The sequence below is a fragment of the Anabrus simplex genome, chromosome 4 (genome assembly GCF_040414725.1).
Source record: "Anabrus simplex isolate iqAnaSimp1 chromosome 4, ASM4041472v1, whole genome shotgun sequence".
Lineage (NCBI taxonomy): Eukaryota > Metazoa > Arthropoda > Insecta > Orthoptera > Tettigoniidae > Anabrus > Anabrus simplex.
The window spans coordinates 71,028,342-71,046,740 of record NC_090268.1 but is presented as its reverse complement, the minus strand read 5'-3'; the positions used below and the strand labels follow the sequence as shown (position 1 = coordinate 71,046,740).

Below are 18,399 nucleotides of genomic sequence, written 5' to 3'. Positions count from 1 at the left end.
TACAGAGGTGACTTAATAGCAATTTACATTACATTACGGAAGAATTGGTTGAGAGAATAAGTTCACCTCAAGACGATGTGAGTGGGAGCTCGAGAGGGTTAAGCACTCTCTATCCCGATATGTCGTTTTAAAATAGAATAGATACCAGTTGTTTTTACATTTTAGGAAAAGGTTACATGGTTGAACGCTTAGAACCCGCCCCGAAAGTTAAACTGCTGAGCAAGAAAAGAAAAAATTTATTAATCGGCCATTACCTTATTGTTGACCGCCGCCGAGGAAAGAGGCGCTTCCCGCCTCCTGCTATGTACTTAATACACTGAAAGATGGAACAGAAGTGGCCCGGAGACCCTAAAATCAGCAGTTTATATACTCTCGCGGAAGTTTCTAGGCGTTAGGGGAATGAAAACACCCGCCCACAATGTTTTTATTGGATAGGACCCCGCAACAGATACAAGTTGGGGGAAGATACACCAGATTGGTCAGAAATTACTAAAAGAAATTCGGGATTGGATAAATCTAAAACAAGGGGAAAAAGAGGGGTATACAGCCAACTTAAGCAATAACAGAAAGAAATTTAACAAGAAACAAACTTTTGAAATAAAATTTTCTCCAACAAAATAGTTCTTTGACTCCGCACTAGGGTGCGCTATTGTTGATCTTCAGTAGTGTCCTCTAGAAGAGAAAGTTCACACTTCTTACTTCAAGCGAAACAAAAACACATCAAAAGTGACACAGTTCAAAAACTCAAAATTTTCCACGTGGTGACATCTTCTGAGAAAGTAGAGAATTAATAGAGTAGATAAAGTTCAACCTTCCTCCAGAAGAGGAGTTTCAACTGGCGCAACTTTTAAATAAACGGTGTAGAGGTGTACCGCCCGGTACAGACCTCCCCCCCCAAAAGTTCCTCCAGGGGTGACACATGAAATCAGTTTGAAACAAAGTCCAAGTAATGATGTTGATACGAAGATAGATAGCAGAAGCATTTACAAGATTTCTTAATTCAGTTTCAAAATGTTGTTGTTGCAGGTGAATGAAAGTCTTTATGTTTGTAGAATTTGAATTTCTGAAGATAAACTTTTAATACTTAAAGGTGAAGAAAAATTTTGCAATGTCCACCAAATATTGTTGTTGAATTCCCAAGTGTAGTTATTGCTTATGGTGACTGTCCATGTAGTTGATGTAGATTGAGTCGGATGGCCAGACCGGCCGTTGCAGCTTGCGTCCAACGGAGGCCGCTCGGACCCCTCAAGTACCCTGAGATACCGCTCGCCCGCACTATGAGGGGAGCAGAGGTGTTGAAGTACGCCGCGCCCGCGGTGAACCGATACAGGCTGCGGGCATGTAGCAGGTCGTGCGCCGCACATCAGCCTTGGCCGGGAGGAGAGCTCTGGCTCGCCGTGCACATGTCGTCCTCGCTGGAGAGGAGGGGGCCCATCCCCCTCCCCAGTCGCTGCACGGCGCTGCGCGGCTGCGGGGGCGCTGAAACATTAAAGCTAGGCGGCAGAATTGTGTTGGACTATCATCTTCTTTGAGGGTACAGGCTTGTGGAGAGGTTGAGGGGCCAGCGGCGTGTAGATATCCATGGCATTTACTATTATGAAGCCACAGTGTAAGGTGGAGCAGGAGACGGGAGCGTGGTAATGGCCGTGGCAAGAACAGGATGGCAGTTTAACGGGTCGGGGCAGGTTTTACACAAGGCTTACATCTAAAACCAAAATATTACAGAAGGGGCAGAATGCCTTAAAAGTGAAACTCAAAAAAAAATATAACCTTCATATCCTTTCAAAATAATATGAAGCAAGTTAACACAGAAATTACACCGGTTTCACCTGGGACAGGTGAACTCTAAATATCCTCTCGGTGGCTGGATTACTTAGCAATAAGGTAACCGGCGTAAGAAAATCGAGAATGATACAAGGCCCATGAAATCTGGGGGCAAGCTTGCCCGCGGGAACAAAATTTTTGACCATAACCTGGTCACCTACCTTCAAAGTGGTGGGTCTCCGTCCACGATCATACCTTTCGCTAACCTTTTCATGAGACACTTTAAGATTGGCTTTAGCCTTCTTCCAAAGATCTTTAATGTTATCCGGATCTATTGTCTCGGGTAGAATGTCATTCAAAGACCAGAGGTTAGAGAGCGGCGAGTTGGGAACAAACTTGAACATCAAAGAAGCTGGAGTAAACTTGTGAGATTCATGAACCGCCGAATTCAAAGCAAAAGCTATCCAATGCAGGGACGTGTCCCACCTGGAAGGATCTTCATGATGATAGGCAATGAGTGCGGACCTGAGATTACGGTTAACCCGTTCAGCCAGAGATGGTTGAGGGTAATAAGCAGAAGTAGTTACATGAGAGATGGACAAGTCAAAACAGAATTTACGAAATAAATTTGATGTGAACGCCTTAGCATTATCAGATACAATATATTGACACGGACCAAAAGAAGCAAAAATAGAATTTAAGCAAGTAATGGTTGACTGAGCGGTAGCCAGCTTAGTCGGAAATAACCAGGAAAATCTTGTAAAACCATCTACACACACAAAGATGAACTTGTTGGCATTGCCCTTTGACTGGGGGAAGGGTCCCACATAATCAATATACAGGCGTTCCAAGGGGCGCGACGCTTGATGAGAAGACAAAAGGCCTACTTTAGTGGACATGGTGGGTTTACTGATCAAACAAGATTTACAAGCTTTTACAAGTTCCCGAATTTCACCGTCCATACCTTTCCATATGAACATTTCACGAATCTTTTCACGAGTCTTAAAGATTCCAAGATGCCCCCCCCAATGGGGTCTCATGATAGTATTTGAAGATCATAGGTACAAGAACCGCTGGAACAACAACTTTCATCAACTTATCATGCCTCGAAGGGCAACATAGAACACCATTCCTCAGAACATAAGGGACAGCATGTTCCCCAGAAGAAAGGGTTTCCATTATCGGAGCCAGCGTCGGATCTTCACGTTGGTATTTCTCAATATCCCTAAAAAGCATGGGAGCATCTGTTAAGATGGCATAAACACCAGATAGTATGGACTCGGAAGGTGATGAACTGTCGACCGGTTCGTGGGTCTCTACGTCGTTATGAAACATACGGCTGAGTCCATCAGCAACAACATTTTCGGTACCTCTGATATGTCTAACATCAAACTGGAAGGCGGAAATACGAATAGCCCAGCGGGCTATACGACCAGTACGACGCGGCCTACCTAAGACCCAGCTTAAGGCTTGATTATCTGTCTCCAGGTCGAATTTAACGTGTTCCAGATAGAGACGGAACTTTTCTAAGGCAAATAAGACTGCCAAACCTTCGAGCTCATAGATGGAATACTTGGCTTCTTGAGCCGACAATGTCCTAGACGCATAGGCGATGGGTCGCCTCCCTAGTTCAGTCTCTTGAAGAAGGACTGCAGCTACTGCTGACGACGACGCGTCGGTTTGGACGATGAATTTCTTCGAGAAATCAGGCATAGCAAGTACAGGGGCATTACAAAGAGCTAATTTAAGGTCTTCAAAAGCGGCTTGTTGAGAAGGTCCCCACTCGAATTTGATGCCTTTCCTACGAAGAAGGTTTAAGGGCGCCGCTCTATTAGCAAAGTTAGGAATGAACTTTCTGAAGAAATTCACCATACCAATGAACCTGGCGATACCTTTAATGTCCTTGGGAGGTTTAAAATCACGGATGGCCTGTGTTCTAGAATGATCGACTGCTACACCATCGGGTGACACAATATGCCCTAGGAATGACATAGAGGGCTTAGCAAAGGCAACCTTGGACAACTTAACAGTTAACCCAGCCTTACGAAGGCGATCGAGAACTTCTCGCAGATGATCTAGATGTTCTTCAAAAGTCTCTGAAAATACTACGACATCATCTAAGTAGTGATATAAGTACTCGAATTTGATGTCGGAGAAGACCCTATCTAGTAGCCTAGTGAGCACAGCTGCCCCCGTGGGGAGCCCGAAAGGCACGCGGTTGTATTCGTATAAATTCCAGTCCGTGGCAAACGCTGTAAGGTGTTTAGACTCTTCGGCAAGGGGAATTTGATTATAGGCCTGATTTAAGTCCAAGATGGTGAAGAACTTGGCCTTACGAAACCATGAAAAACAAGAATGAAGGTCGGGAAGGGGCACAGATTGTAACACCACCTTCCGATTGAGAGCCCTGTAATCAATGACAGGCCTGAAACCTCCTTGAGGTTTCGGTACTAGAAAAATAGGCGAAGAATACGCTGACTTAGAGGGCCTAATAATACCGTCCTTCAACATCTGATCGATGATTTCCTTCAGAGCCTTCATTTTAGGTGGAGATAGCCTATACGGTGGAAAACGGACAGGAATCGAATCCGTAACCTCAATTTTGTATTCAATAAGGTCAGTGACACCAAGAGTATCAGAGAACACCTCGGGAAACGACTGACACAGTTTGCGAATACTATCAGCCTGCTCCTCAGGTAGATGTCTAAGGTCTAACAACATCTCATCCTGGGTAGGCGAAATAGAAGCACATGACACAGAATCACACTTTAATAGTGGAATTTTACAACTAGAAGCAAATTTGAATGTGCACGACCTAGACTGCAGATCGAGCACAAGACCAGTGTGAGAAATAAAGTCAGCTCCCAATATAATGGGGCAAGACAATTGCTTGGCCACAAACAATTTAACTTTCCATGTAAACTTAAAAACACGAATTTTGACCAGTAAGGAACCTAGAATTTCTAATGGAGATGAATTAGCCGAAACGTATTGAACAGGAGAAGAGACATAGTCAGGAAGTTTACAAACCGTTTTCAATTTAGAATACCATTCAGTCGCAATAATCGAACAAACACTACCTGAATCTAAGAGAGCTGTTATAGGCTCGTTATTTACCTCAATCTTAAGAAAAGGAACAGGTGCGGGGGTATCCGCCGCAATCCTAAGACATTCTTTAGGGCATTCAAAAGATGAACTTGAAGGCTGATCGTTCTCTGCATTTACAATCTGTTTACTAGGGGCTGAGTCTCGGGAAGATGGATTAGTCGACTCAGCCGAAGCCACTAGTCACTTTTTATTATTGGCATAGGTGGAATTTGCACCAGAAGTTGAGCAGGAGAGGGTGCTATTTGAGTTTGGGCAATTCTTGGCGATATGTGAGAAGGCCCCACATTTAAAACAGCCTTGTGCTGAACCAGCTCCATTATTTGCCCTACTACTTTTGACTAATGGACATTTATTGCGAAGATGGTCAGGCGACCCGCAAGCATAACATTTATGGGGCGTGACTGGTCGGCGAGGTGGAGGCCGAGTGTTACTAAAGGAAGGCGGGGGTTCTTTCGCTACACGCAAAGAATCGGCGTATCTAACTCCTTCCGCTGAGACGGCCAACGCTTCAAGTTCAGAGAAAGTTTGCGGGCAAGCCGCAAAACACAAGTATGACCTATAAGATGGTGAAATGCCTTCCACAATAGCTTGTACAATTTGATCCTCAGGGAAGTGAAGAGCAAACACCCTGGTATAAAACTTAATGTCTTGTATGAAATCAGCCAAGTTTTCATCCAACCTCTGTACTCGATAATAGTACTTTTGAATCAGAGATGACCTCGCGCGGGCGGGAATAAAGTTTGCAAGCAAGTGTGCATGAAAATCTTCAATAGATGACTGTTCAGCTATGGCTCTTACTATTTTGTCGGAGAGAATACCAATAGCATACGGATAGATAATTTTCAAGATTTGACATGGAGACAGAGAAAAAACCAAGGCATGATCCTGAAATTCCACTAGAAATCTTAAAAATGAAATTACGTCACTGGTGGTATTAACAGAAAACTTGGATATACCTCTGAGCAACATTGCCAATGGATGAGGCAAGCTACTAAATCCGGGTGACATAGTAGGTAAAGGTTTCAATGGCAAGGAAGTCAATTCAGAACGGATGTTACTCAATGATGCACGACGTTCAGATTCGTTGTCCAATGGGGCAGGGATAGTTTGAGCAGCAACGGTTATCCTATTAACTTCTCCCTTGGGAGGCGCTTCCTCACTACCTGGATTCACTATAGTGGGTTGATCAGATTTGGGAGGAACTTCCCCAGTTAACAATTGAGTGACCTTACTAGATAACTCGGAAATATTTTCCAGGAGCGTACTAGCTTCCTTCCTCTGAACGTCATTCAGTTTTAGAGACAACAGATCGTTAACCCTATTCGAAAAATGATATAGCCTGCCTTGCACACGCTTAATTTGATTTGGAGACGGATCATTTTCATCAAAAAAACTAACTACAGAAGCTAGCCCAGTAATATTCTCCGTGATCGTGGAAAGAGAGTCGTCAATTTCTTTCTCTCCCAAATTGGGGATGGAAATGGGCAAATCAAGGGACTCTCTAAGCTTGTTAGTGTCTACTGCAACCGTGCCTCCAGATTGTACATTTCTAATAGTCAATTCATAGATCAACTCCTCCTTGCGCAAATAGTTAAGAAGGAGAACATCGCGAGGGCCGGGCATGATGACAGAACAACTTGAAAAAAATCAAAAAATTCCAGCAACTGAGAAAATGGTTAGAGTTCGGAACAAACAATGTTTAGCCGTCAAAAGGGGCTAAATTGAGACCCATTCAACCACGCTCTGCTACCACTTGTTACCGAGTTTTGGTGGTAGGTAGAGGTGTAAGAAGGTGCGGGCGTGAATGGGTCTCAAACTACGGAATCAAAGTTAATGTAAAAGTTAACAAGGTTATATTTCCTTTTCAATATTAAGTAATAACAAAGAACAGGTACTTAGTAGCCGAAACACAATTTGAAATGTACAATTACAGGGATTACAGAGTTTGGGCTTCGAGCCCTGAGTTCACAATTTTTGAGCAACTAGCCCAACTTTCCGATATACAAATTTTAACAAAGGGGCAGAAGACCCCAATCAAACCCTGGAGCACTTGCTCCAAATTACACAGTAAAGCCTCCTCGAGGCATACAACACTCCGTTTCCAAAAGAGCCACACGCTCTTTAATTTAAGCCTCTCCTAGGCCACACCAAACTCCACCTTCAAGTTGTCCTCAACGGACATAAACACAGGGGTAAAATACCCAATCTACTGAGGTCTATTAAATGAAAAGCAGGTTAATTGAATGACCTCTAAAACAATTTGAGAGGAGGCGAACTTGCACTCCTAATACACTTTGATTTTAAAACCTACTTTGGCACTAGGCCGTTATTACAAGGGCTAATCCCATACTACAGAGGTGACTTAATAGCAATTTACATTACATTACGGAAGAATTGGTTGAGAGAATAAGTTCACCTCAAGACGATGTGAGTGGGAGCTCGAGAGGGTTAAGCACTCTCTATCCCGATATGTCGTTTTAAAATAGAATAGATACCAGTTGTTTTTACATTTTAGGAAAAGGTTACATGGTTGAACGCTTAGAACCCGCCCCGAAAGTTAAACTGCTGAGCAAGAAAAGAAAAAATTTATTAATCGGCCATTACCTTATTGTTGACCGCCGCCGAGGAAAGAGGCGCTTCCCGCCTCCTGCTATGTACTTAATACACTGAAAGATGGAACAGAAGTGGCCCGGAGACCCTAAAATCAGCAGTTTATATACTCTCGCGGAAGTTTCTAGGCGTTAGGGGAATGAAAACACCCGCCCACAATGTTTTTATTGGATAGGACCCCGCAACAGATACAAGTTGGGGGAAGATACACCAGATTGGTCAGAAATTACTAAAAGAAATTCGGGATTGGATAAATCTAAAACAAGGGGAAAAAGAGGGGTATACAGCCAACTTAAGCAATAACAGAAAGAAATTTAACAAGAAACAAACTTTTGAAATAAAATTTTCTCCAACAAAATAGTTCTTTGACTCCGCACTAGGGTGCGCTATTGTTGATCTTCAGTAGTGTCCTCTAGAAGAGAAAGTTCACACTTCTTACTTCAAGCGAAACAAAAACACATCAAAAGTGACACAGTTCAAAAACTCAAAATTTTCCACGTGGTGACATCTTCTGAGAAAGTAGAGAATTAATAGAGTAGATAAAGTTCAACCTTCCTCCAGAAGAGGAGTTTCAACTGGCGCAACTTTTAAATAAACGGTGTAGAGGTGTACCGCCCGGTACAATTAGTACTAACCTTTTCATACAGGCGGTGTTGAAAGTGGAGTCCTTCAGCATTCAAACATTCCTGGCACCTTCTAATTATAATTTTGAATCGCATACAGACGATACGGTTACAAATATCAAGATAAAACTTTTTTTGATCGTTGTTTAAACGGGCCTAACATCGAGGTCATCGGCCCCAAATGGTACGAAATGAGATAAGAACAAAAAATTAAAAGCATCCACTGACCAAAAAAAAAATGTCATGAAGAATGAATGGATGTACATGAACACAACAAAAAAAAAGTGGATCAGACTCAAAAAGATTGTAAATAATAGTATTAGTGACCAAGAGACCACTTATAAAGCACAATGATGGTAATGGCACTTAAATCTAGTAAAGGAGAACCATGATATTTCTCAAGCTGCGATACTAATCAAAGGTAGCGTAAACTCACGGTGTTCCAAACATTATGGTACTACTCACAAGTATTGTACGTCGTAAAGATAACGCAGACCTATGGTATTTCTCTCACAATGGCGCCACTCATAGCCAACGCAAACCGATGAGGTTCCTCACCTAGGTGTACTAATCACGGGCGCCGGTACTCCCGTGGTGTTCGTACAGAGTGGGAACTAATCACTTGCAACGCAGACCTACGGTGTCGCTCGTATAGTGGTACAACTCACAGGCTACGCCCAGACGCGTGGTGTCGCTCACACGGGTACAACTCACAGGCAACACCCAGACCTGTGGTGTTGCACACACGGGCACGACTCACGGGTACTGGAAACCCACACTGAACCCCCCTCGAGTGCTACGAATCACAAAACTATAGAGTACCTAAAAGAGTGGTACTACTCGCAAGTAAAAGCGACCGATGGTGTTCCGTGTGTGGTGGTACTAATCAAAAGTAGTTTCATGGTTCTAATACAATCATTCCTTGGTCGCCCCTTTTAGTCGCCTCTCACGATATGCAGGGGATACCGTGGGTGTATTTTTCGTCACCCTCCCCCACCCACAGGGGGTGTGTGTTTGGTCCGCGAGAGGTATTTTATTTCCCTCAAGTCCGCCGGCAAGCCGGTTAGGACCCCCCTATCCGCCTCCTGGGACGCGCCACGTGGGAGTATCACCTCTCCCCCTGCTACGCCTGCGTACCAGGTTCGTGGGGCCACGAAGGGAGTGAAAATGAAAGACTCCCTAGGCCTCGAATGCTCTAAATACCGTCGGGGTCGGAAAAGAACAAGAGTTGACCAAGAGAGGTCGGACAGGATAGACTAAAGTGAGGAGCCTGGCACAAGTAAGTGGAAGCAATGCCAGGGCCCCGTGGTCGCCAATCGACACTCCCAAGTTGAGCCCCTTCTACATGTCGTCCCCAACCCGCAGGGGGTGGTGTGTTCGGTCCGCGAGAGGTATTTCATTTCCATCAAGTCCGCCGGCAAGCCGGTTAGGACCCACCTATCCGCCACCTGGGACGCGCCACGCGGGAGTATAACCTCTCCCCCTGCTACGTCAGCGTAGTAGGTTCATGGAAGATGAAACTAAATTATATACAAGTAATAAATATCTAGTAATATCCACTCATGATCACTAAAAATCACAATTTAATTTCTAAAGAAGTAATCCACTCCACTGCACCGTCACTTGAATTCTGAAGGTCTTCATATCCTACGTTGAAGGACCGTAATGGGCATTCCGTCACAGTATGCTGAATTGTCAGCACTGCATCACCACCATCACACTGAAGGCTAGGAGTGTTCCCCCACTTGTGTAGTCAGAAGTTACATCTTCCGTGACCGGTCGCACTCTGTTCAGAGACGTTCATATCCTTCTTGTGAGACCGTAACCGGGGGATCGGTGATCAATCCTAGCTGATCAGGGTTTGATATAGTTCATTCCACCCGCCAAGTTTCGTTCATGTTGTACTTCGATTCAATCAACCGCTTGTCTAGTTGCCATGGGGGATCTCCCTTGCTTCTGAGGATAGCAGTCCTGATGTATGGGTAAGAAATCATTTGCAGTACATTTTAACCATTCCTTTTTAGAGCTTTATAGAGCCTTCAAAGACGTGGAGGATGAATGTTAGTTAATACGGGTAGCCACTTGAGTGGTGTGGATTGGGAGTGCCTGATATCGTCCTAATAGTATCATTTAACTTGACATCAACTTTTCCGACGTGTGCACTGTTGATCCATACGGGACTACAATAATCAGCAACCGAGTATACTAAGGCGAGAGTAGTTGTACGAAGAACAGTCGCAGTTGGTCCACCAACTTGTATACGCGTGCACAGAAATGGTGTCCCAATGTAAACATTAAACACTGCCCCACTCCAGTACTGAAAAGGAGGGGAGGGAGTGAAGGGGTTGTGTAGAAGGCGACTCTAGTACTGAACAGGAAGGTAGGGGTGAACGGGTTGTGTAGAAGGTCACTCCAGGACTGAAAAGGAGAGGAGGAATTGAAGGGGTTGTGTTGAGGGCCACTCCAGTATTGAAAAGAAAGGGAAAGGATTGAACAGGTAGTGCTGAGCGCACAGTGTGTGCATTGCTATATTGTACATCCAAAACTATGTCCATTTGAATCGCAACAGTCTTGTATCGGGCTGTCTAGCTGCAGCAATGCGTTAGGCGAGGAGGTGGGGGAGATGCCAGGCTTTGTTTATATCGGGACACCATTTCCGTGCATGAGTGTACCACAGAGTTTGTGAAGGATGTTGTTACGTGTTCTGATTTTAGCTGCTGTTCTGCAGAGATGTTCTCTGTATGTCAAAGAGCGGTCCAGCACAACACCCAGATCTCTTGGTTGAGGGCAATACTTTAGCTGTTGACCTCTGAATTGTACTTGAGGAATGTAGTGGGCCCTGCTATTTGGTTGTGAAACCCATGTCCCGTTTCTGAACGGGGTCGGGTATGAGGTGAGATGAATCTGTCGTGGCGGGTTTTTATGACCGGATGCCCTTCCTGACGTCAACCTCATTAGTGGAGTTAATGAGATGAAATGGCTGACGTGATATATGACACTAGGAAGGGAGAGAGTGAAACCCGATGCTGGCACCTAGCCTACTCGTGTCGAATTGCACCAAGGGGTCTGATCAAGGCTTAACTTCCCCATCCGACGGACAAATCACCATCAACAGCGTCATATGCCCTCTCTTCATATGAGCACTGTGGAGGGGTTTGGGATTTAATCCAGGCTTTTGGCGCGCGATCTAATGATTAGAACTCGTATACCACCACCTCCCGTACCCTGCTGGATGGTGATTTTTTTCGACCAACGGGATACGAACTGGCTAACCTCATTGTCAGACCGTTTAGACTTCAACGCCTTAACGATCACGGCCACCAGGCGGTCTTTGTAGTGGGTCCTCCTATTATCCTATTATTATTATGGAATTGCTATTCATACGCATAAGTTCCCGTTGCGTAATGGTCCTAATTACAGTTCTTATATTTTCTTAAGTTCGTCTGTGGTGTGAGGATTATTTCTGTAAAATTTATATTTTAGGGTTCCGCACAAATAAAAGTCACGAACTGTAAGATCGGTGGAGCGAGAGGGGCCATAACACTTTTGATATTATCCTGTCATCAAAAACCGCCTCTATGTCTTGCAAAGAATCACAGTATGAGCTGAAGTAGAATCCTGTTGGATATTATGATGTTTGTTGTTTTAAGGGGCGTAACAGCTAGGTCATCAGTCCCTAATTGTAAGATGTGAACGAAACGTCAATTAAAACTTCAAAATGTATCCACTGATTATAATCTAAAACGAATGTTGATGAAAAATGATAGTGAAACAAAACCAATCAGTGGATCCAATTCACAAAGTCTGAATTACTGGGATGATACATTATTATATAAAGGTTTCCAAAATCCAGAAAGCCGGTACCTCTTAATGGTACTAATCACTGGGAGGTAGAACCATGGTGTTCCTCCTATAGTGATACCAATGAGTTAACGTAGACTCATGGTGCTCCGCACATAGCGGGACTAATCATGGGCGCCGGTATTCCCGTCGTGTCCCTCACTAAGTGGAACAAATCACATGCAACGTATAGTCATGGTGTTGCTCACATGGTGCTACTGATCATAGCCAATGTAAACCCACGCTGTATGACGCATTATGGTAACAACACCAGTTAATACAAACCTATGGTATTCGTTACATAATGGAACCGCTCTCAGGTAACGCACACTCATGGTTTTCGCACATAATGGTACTTACCACGGACGCCAGTCAAACCCGTGGTTTTTCTCACATAGTGGTACTAATCACAGGTAACGTACACCTATGGTGTTTCTCGTAAAGCGGTACTACTCATAGGTAGCGCAGATCTATTCTGAGCCCAGGCGAACCGACACATTCCAGCACAACGTCACGCCACATGGACATTAGTTGGCGCAGCCGAATGCCCGCTCCCCCGCTTCGGTGAAATTCACAGGATCGTAGACCCTACTAACTACAGAACCGTGATGTTCCTCACTTAAAGGCACCACTCATTGGTGATGTAGATCCATGGTGTTCCTCACATGATGGTACTAAGCACAAGTAGTTTCATGGTTCCAATGTCATCATCCTTTGGTCGCTCCCTTTTTGTCACCTCTTACGACAGGCTGGGGATACCGCGGGTGTATTCTTCGTCTGTGTCCTCCACCCACATGGGGTTTGAAAAATGTGTAGGGATATTTGCGTGGTATATCATGGAATTAATGGTATCGTTGAAAAATATTGGGCCTAATATCTGCAGTTACACTACACTATACACCAATTTTCTGGCCATGTAACTTGAGTAACGAACCACCTCGTGGCTATGCAATGGGTCAGCATGAGATTATGAATATCGTTTGGAGCGTACAGGTGCATATAGACTGCTGGCCTCACTGGGAGCGAGACACACTGTACATCCGGCTGCACATTGAGATCTGTCTGTGCCATTCGACTGTTCGGAACATTGTGTTGCTTCGATCTGTTATCTCTTGGTACTCTTGATATTACCTACCCTTCTTGAGCAGTACCCGTTGCGAGCAGTTCGCTGGGATCTTGCGTTGTCACCGAAAACATTTGATGTGTTAGTGAGACGTTAAACCGCTAGGGGAAAAAATCTTGTGTTGGTTATCTGTTCGACAAACTTAACTGACTTAGAACGAGAATTTGTCAACATATTCCCCAGCGATTTAATCCATTTTCAATATACATTTAGCCCATGGTTAGAACTTTCACCCATTCAAATTCCAAGGGACAACTCCCACCAAATTCCGAGAAAATTCATTTTATAAATACATGAAGTTTAATTGCGCACAAATGATCATCTTACGAACAGTCTTCATTATAGAGTTTCGTTAAGAGATTCTACCCTCAGATTACACTTGACAACATGATATCGTTCACAAAGTACACCACATCTTTTACATCGACAGTCAAGTCATAACGTGCCTCAACTCATAGCCTTTTCGTGTCCAATTGCGATTGATGATTGCATCACCCGATCCGGCTCCATGGCTAAAGGGTTAGCGTGCTGGCTTTTCGTCACAGAGGTCTCGGGTTCAATTCTAGGCAGGGTCGGGAATTTTAACCATCATTGGTTAATTTCCCTGGCACGGGGACTGGGTGTATATGTTGTCTTCATCATCATTTCATCCTCATCACGACGCGCAGGTCACGTACGGGGGTCAAATGAAAATGACCTCCACCTGGCGAGCCAAACACGACCTGGGGTATCCCGGCACTAAAAGCCATAGGGCATTTCATTTCATTGATCACTCGAATACAAATCCTCCCAGTGCTGTCCTTCTCTTGCTGAACTTCCTGTAAAAGTTCCTTATATGTTGGGGTGGCCGGGAGCAGAACCATCAAAAGCACCTCTTCCACAAAACATAATTTCCTCGACAGTGTTCCAAGGTAAATCCATACATTTTCGAAGCCGAAGGTTACAACTGGACTAACTTTCAAGTGTAATAACGCGATGTCAGATGTGAGCGAAAGGTGGTTGAGATATTTATTGTCACTGATCGACTTTATTGCAGCCTTTAAATGGTCCTTCACATGTAAAGGGAAAAAATTTCCCGGAGTTGGGAATGCGATTCCCAGGTATTGACTGATTGATGCTTGTTGTTTAAATGGGCCTACCATCTACGTCATCGGCCCCTAATGGTACGAAGTGAGACGAAATGAAATTACAAATTAAAAACCCAAAATCTTCCACTGACCACAATTCAAAACGTGAGACCGAAAAATGAATGGATGGATGGATATGAATGTAAAACGATCAGTGGAAGTGACATACACTGCCTCACGTGCACAGAAGCTGGCGTAAAACAATAGTATTACTGACCAAGGGACTGCTTCTATACCGCGATACTGAATCGATGATGCTTGTAGTCGAAAGGAGTCCAAAATCCAAGTCATCGGCCCCTCATAATGGCACTTATCGCTAGCAAAGTAGAACCATGGTATTTGTCATGTTGCGGTACTAATCAAGAGTTGCGTAGACTCGCGGTATTCCACACATTATGGTACTACTCACAGGCAATGAAATGCGCACACGTATTAGAGACCTACTGTGTTTCGCACATTGCGGCGCCATTGACAGGCAACGCAAACTTATGGTGTTCATCACCTAAGTGTACCAACCACAGGGACTCGTACTATCCCGTGGTGTTCCTCATATATTGGGTACTAATCATAGGCAAGCCGGAACCATGGGTTCCATCATCTCATGGTGTCACTCATATAGTGCTACTAATCACAGGTACTGTAAAAGCCGTCGCCGTCTCGTTTGCTACCAATCAAAAACCTATTTGGTACCTAACATAGTGGTACTACGCGAAAGGAAAAGCGGCTTATGGTGTTCCCCGCGTGGTGGTACTAATCACAAGGAGTTTCATGGTTTTAATATAATCATACCTCGGTCGCCCCTTTTAGACACCTCTTACGACAGGCAGGGGATACCGTGGGTGTATTCTTCATCTGCGTCCCCCACCAACAGAAAATGTCATGAAGAATGAACGGATGGACATGAACACCCAAAAAAGCAAACAATAAACAAACAAAAAACAGTGGATCCGACGCCAAAAAATCATAAATATTTGTATAATTGACCAAGGGACCCATTATAAAGCATAATCCGGAATCGAGGATGCTTGATGTCTAAAGGGGGCCAAAATCCGTGTCTAAGGTCCCACAGAATGGTACATGTCGCGAGTAAAGTAGAACCATGGTAATTGTCATGTTGTGTTACTAATGAAAAGTAGCAAAGACTCACGGTGTTCACACAAGATGGTACTACTCACATGTATTGTACTTCGAAGTACTATGGTGTTTCTCACACAATGGCGCCACTCATAGCCAACGCAAACCGATGAGGTTCCTCACCTAGCTGGACTAACCACAGGGACTCGCACTATCCCGTGGTGTTCCTCACATAGTGGGTACTAATCACAGGCAACGCAGATCCACGGTGTCGCTCATATAATGGTACAACTCACAGGCAACGCCCAGACCCGCGGTATTGCTCACACGGGTACGACGCACGGGTACTGGAAACACCCAGGCCAGCCTCTTTACTGCTACTAATCACAAACCTGTCTCGTACCAATTTAGTGGTACTAACCACAAGTACAGGCAACCCATGGTGTTCCCCGCATGACGGTACGAATAAAAAGTAGTTTCATGGTTCTAATTCAATCATCCCTTGGTCGCTCCTTGTAGTCGCCTCTACGACAGGCAGGGGATACCGCGGGTGTATTCTACATGTGCGTCCCCCACCCACAGGGGGTAGTGTGTTTGGTCCGCGAGAGGTATTTTATTTCCCTCAAGTCCCCCGGCAAGCCGGTTAGGACCCCCCTCTCCGCCACCTGGGACGCGCCACGTGGGAGTATCACCTCTCCCCCTGCTACGCCAGCGTAGTAGGTTCGTGGTAAATAATATCAAGGGCGTGATAGCCAAGATGCATTGTGCCTGGCGGCTTTGGCTTGAATCTCGGCCAATGCATATAGGATTCTCGAAATGAAATTTCACGCCCCTGTGCTCGAATTTCTGGTACATGTGGAGGTTCTGTGGATGTGACCACGATGTCAAAGATTAAAAACTTGCTTTTTAGGTCTGACACGTTGTCCGTCGCACTGTCAGATGGCCCGCATATTTTGGGAAGTCAAATGGTCAGTTTGTGGCATCACTACAACTGTACTATTTCGCATTCAAACAAAGCATATCATTATACGTGACTGTTGATATAGTGAAAATAGCTACAAGACAATCAGGTGGAATCCAAAACTCAGGAATGTGAGTTTTAAATTAAAATTACCTACATACTTAGGCCAGCATTTGAACGGCGTCTGCCATGTTCACAGACCTGTGAGAATGCCCCTCATGTATCACGTCCCCAAAGGTTCAATGTACTTTGTATCACGCAGTACCATATCTCACCTCACGAGACTGACTAAGACGTGATATAACCCCTTGGCTAAGATGTAATTCCTTGGATGATATGAGATTCGAATCTACAGCCTAAGCAGAAACGCTAAACATTACTTGTGGGTGGGTAGGAAATTCAATGTGAAATATTTCCCACCTCGTCCCTGGCTCGGAAACTCAAAGTTTCAATAAACTATTCCATTTATTGCTACTTATATTAACTGAAGTGTCTCGGACGGAGTAATGGAGCAGCAATAGCGAGTAGGTCGCGTGTTTACAGCGCGGGCGAAGACTGGCACGCGAAAACCAGACATGCTGCCATTTGCAGACTACTCGCTTAATCACTGACTAAAAGGCATCTTCAGTTTAATATCCACTGCTGTATAATTTCTTACTCTACAACAAAACTGCACAGGAAGTATCTGAACATCGAAAGTACCAAAGGTATACAAATTATTGACGAAAATGTAATAGCTAACATTGGTGAATTTCTTGTCTGACACTTAATTAAACAAAAGGAAATAACTAAAAATTCTATAGTGTTTGACGGTTTCTTAAATGAACGCCGAAAGCTAATCAGAATTAAACATTTCTAGTAGTCACAGAATAGTCCGACTCGTTGACTGAATGATCAACGTTGAGGCTTTCGGTCCTGAGGGTCCTGGGTTCGATTCCCGGTCGGTTCGTGGATTTTAATCACGTCTGATTAATTCTTCTGGTTCGGGGACTCGGTGTTTGCGTTTATTACAACATGTTATGACGATCATTTCGATGATGATGGTGATGATGATCAAGATGAAGATGAAGATGATATTGTTGTTTAAAGGCGTCTAACATTTAGCTCACCGGTACCTAATGGTACGAAATGAGACGAAATGTAATTACTATTTAATAGCAAAAAACTTATCCACTGACCAGAATTCAAAACGTGATGATGAGGAATGAATGGATGAATATGAATTTAAAATAATCAGTGGATCCAACTTCCAATATTGAAAGTTAAAGATAATTCCAAAATTAATCTACTGACCAGAATTTAAAAACAAAGAGACGATGAACAATGATGATGATGATGCTTGTCGTTTTAAGGGCCTAACATCGAGGTCATCGGCCCCTAATGGTGAGAAATGAAATGCCAAAACAGAAGTATTAAATCATCCACTGACCAAAAGAAAAAAAAAATATGACATGAAGAATGAATGGATGGACATGAACCCAAAACAATCAGTGGATCCTACCCAAAAACTACCAGAAAGATATTGATGATGATGCTTGTTGCTTAAAGTGGCCTAACATCGAAGTCATTGGCCCCTAATGGTACGAAATGAAATGACAACAAAAAATTCAAAATCATCCACTAACCAAAATAAAATAAAAAATGTCATGAAGAATGAATAGATGAACATGAACTCAACAAGAACAAAAAACAGTGGATAAGACTCAAAAAAATATCGTAAATAATACTATTACTGACCAATGGACCACTTAAAAAGCACAATGATGCTTGATGTCTAAAGGGGTGTAAAATACACGTCTAAGGCCCCACGGAATGGTACATGTCGCGAGTAAAGTAGAACCATTGCATTTGTCATGTTGGGGTACTAATCAAAAGTTGCGATGACTCACGGTGTTCCCCGAATGATGGTACGAATCAAGAGTAGTTTCATGGTTCGAAGTCAATCATCCCTTGGTCGCCCAATGTAGTCGCCTCTTACGACAGGCAGGGGATACTGCGGGTGTATTCAACATGTGCATCCCCCACTCGCAGGGCGTAGTGTGTTTGATCCGCGAGAGGTATTTTATTTCCCTCAAATCCGCGGCAAGCCGGTTAGGACCCCCCTATCCGCCACCTGGGACGCGCCACGTGGGAGTATCACCTCTCCCCCTGCTACGCCAGCGTAGTAGG

At 44.1% G+C, this 18,399-nt stretch overlaps 1 protein-coding gene across 1 annotated transcript in view; it reads right to left on the bottom strand.

The window, feature by feature from the left end:
* LOC136872405 (uncharacterized) overlaps positions 1-18,399 on the bottom strand; it is a 465,041-nt gene that overhangs the window by 172,838 nt on the left and 273,804 nt on the right. The window lies entirely within an intron of this gene.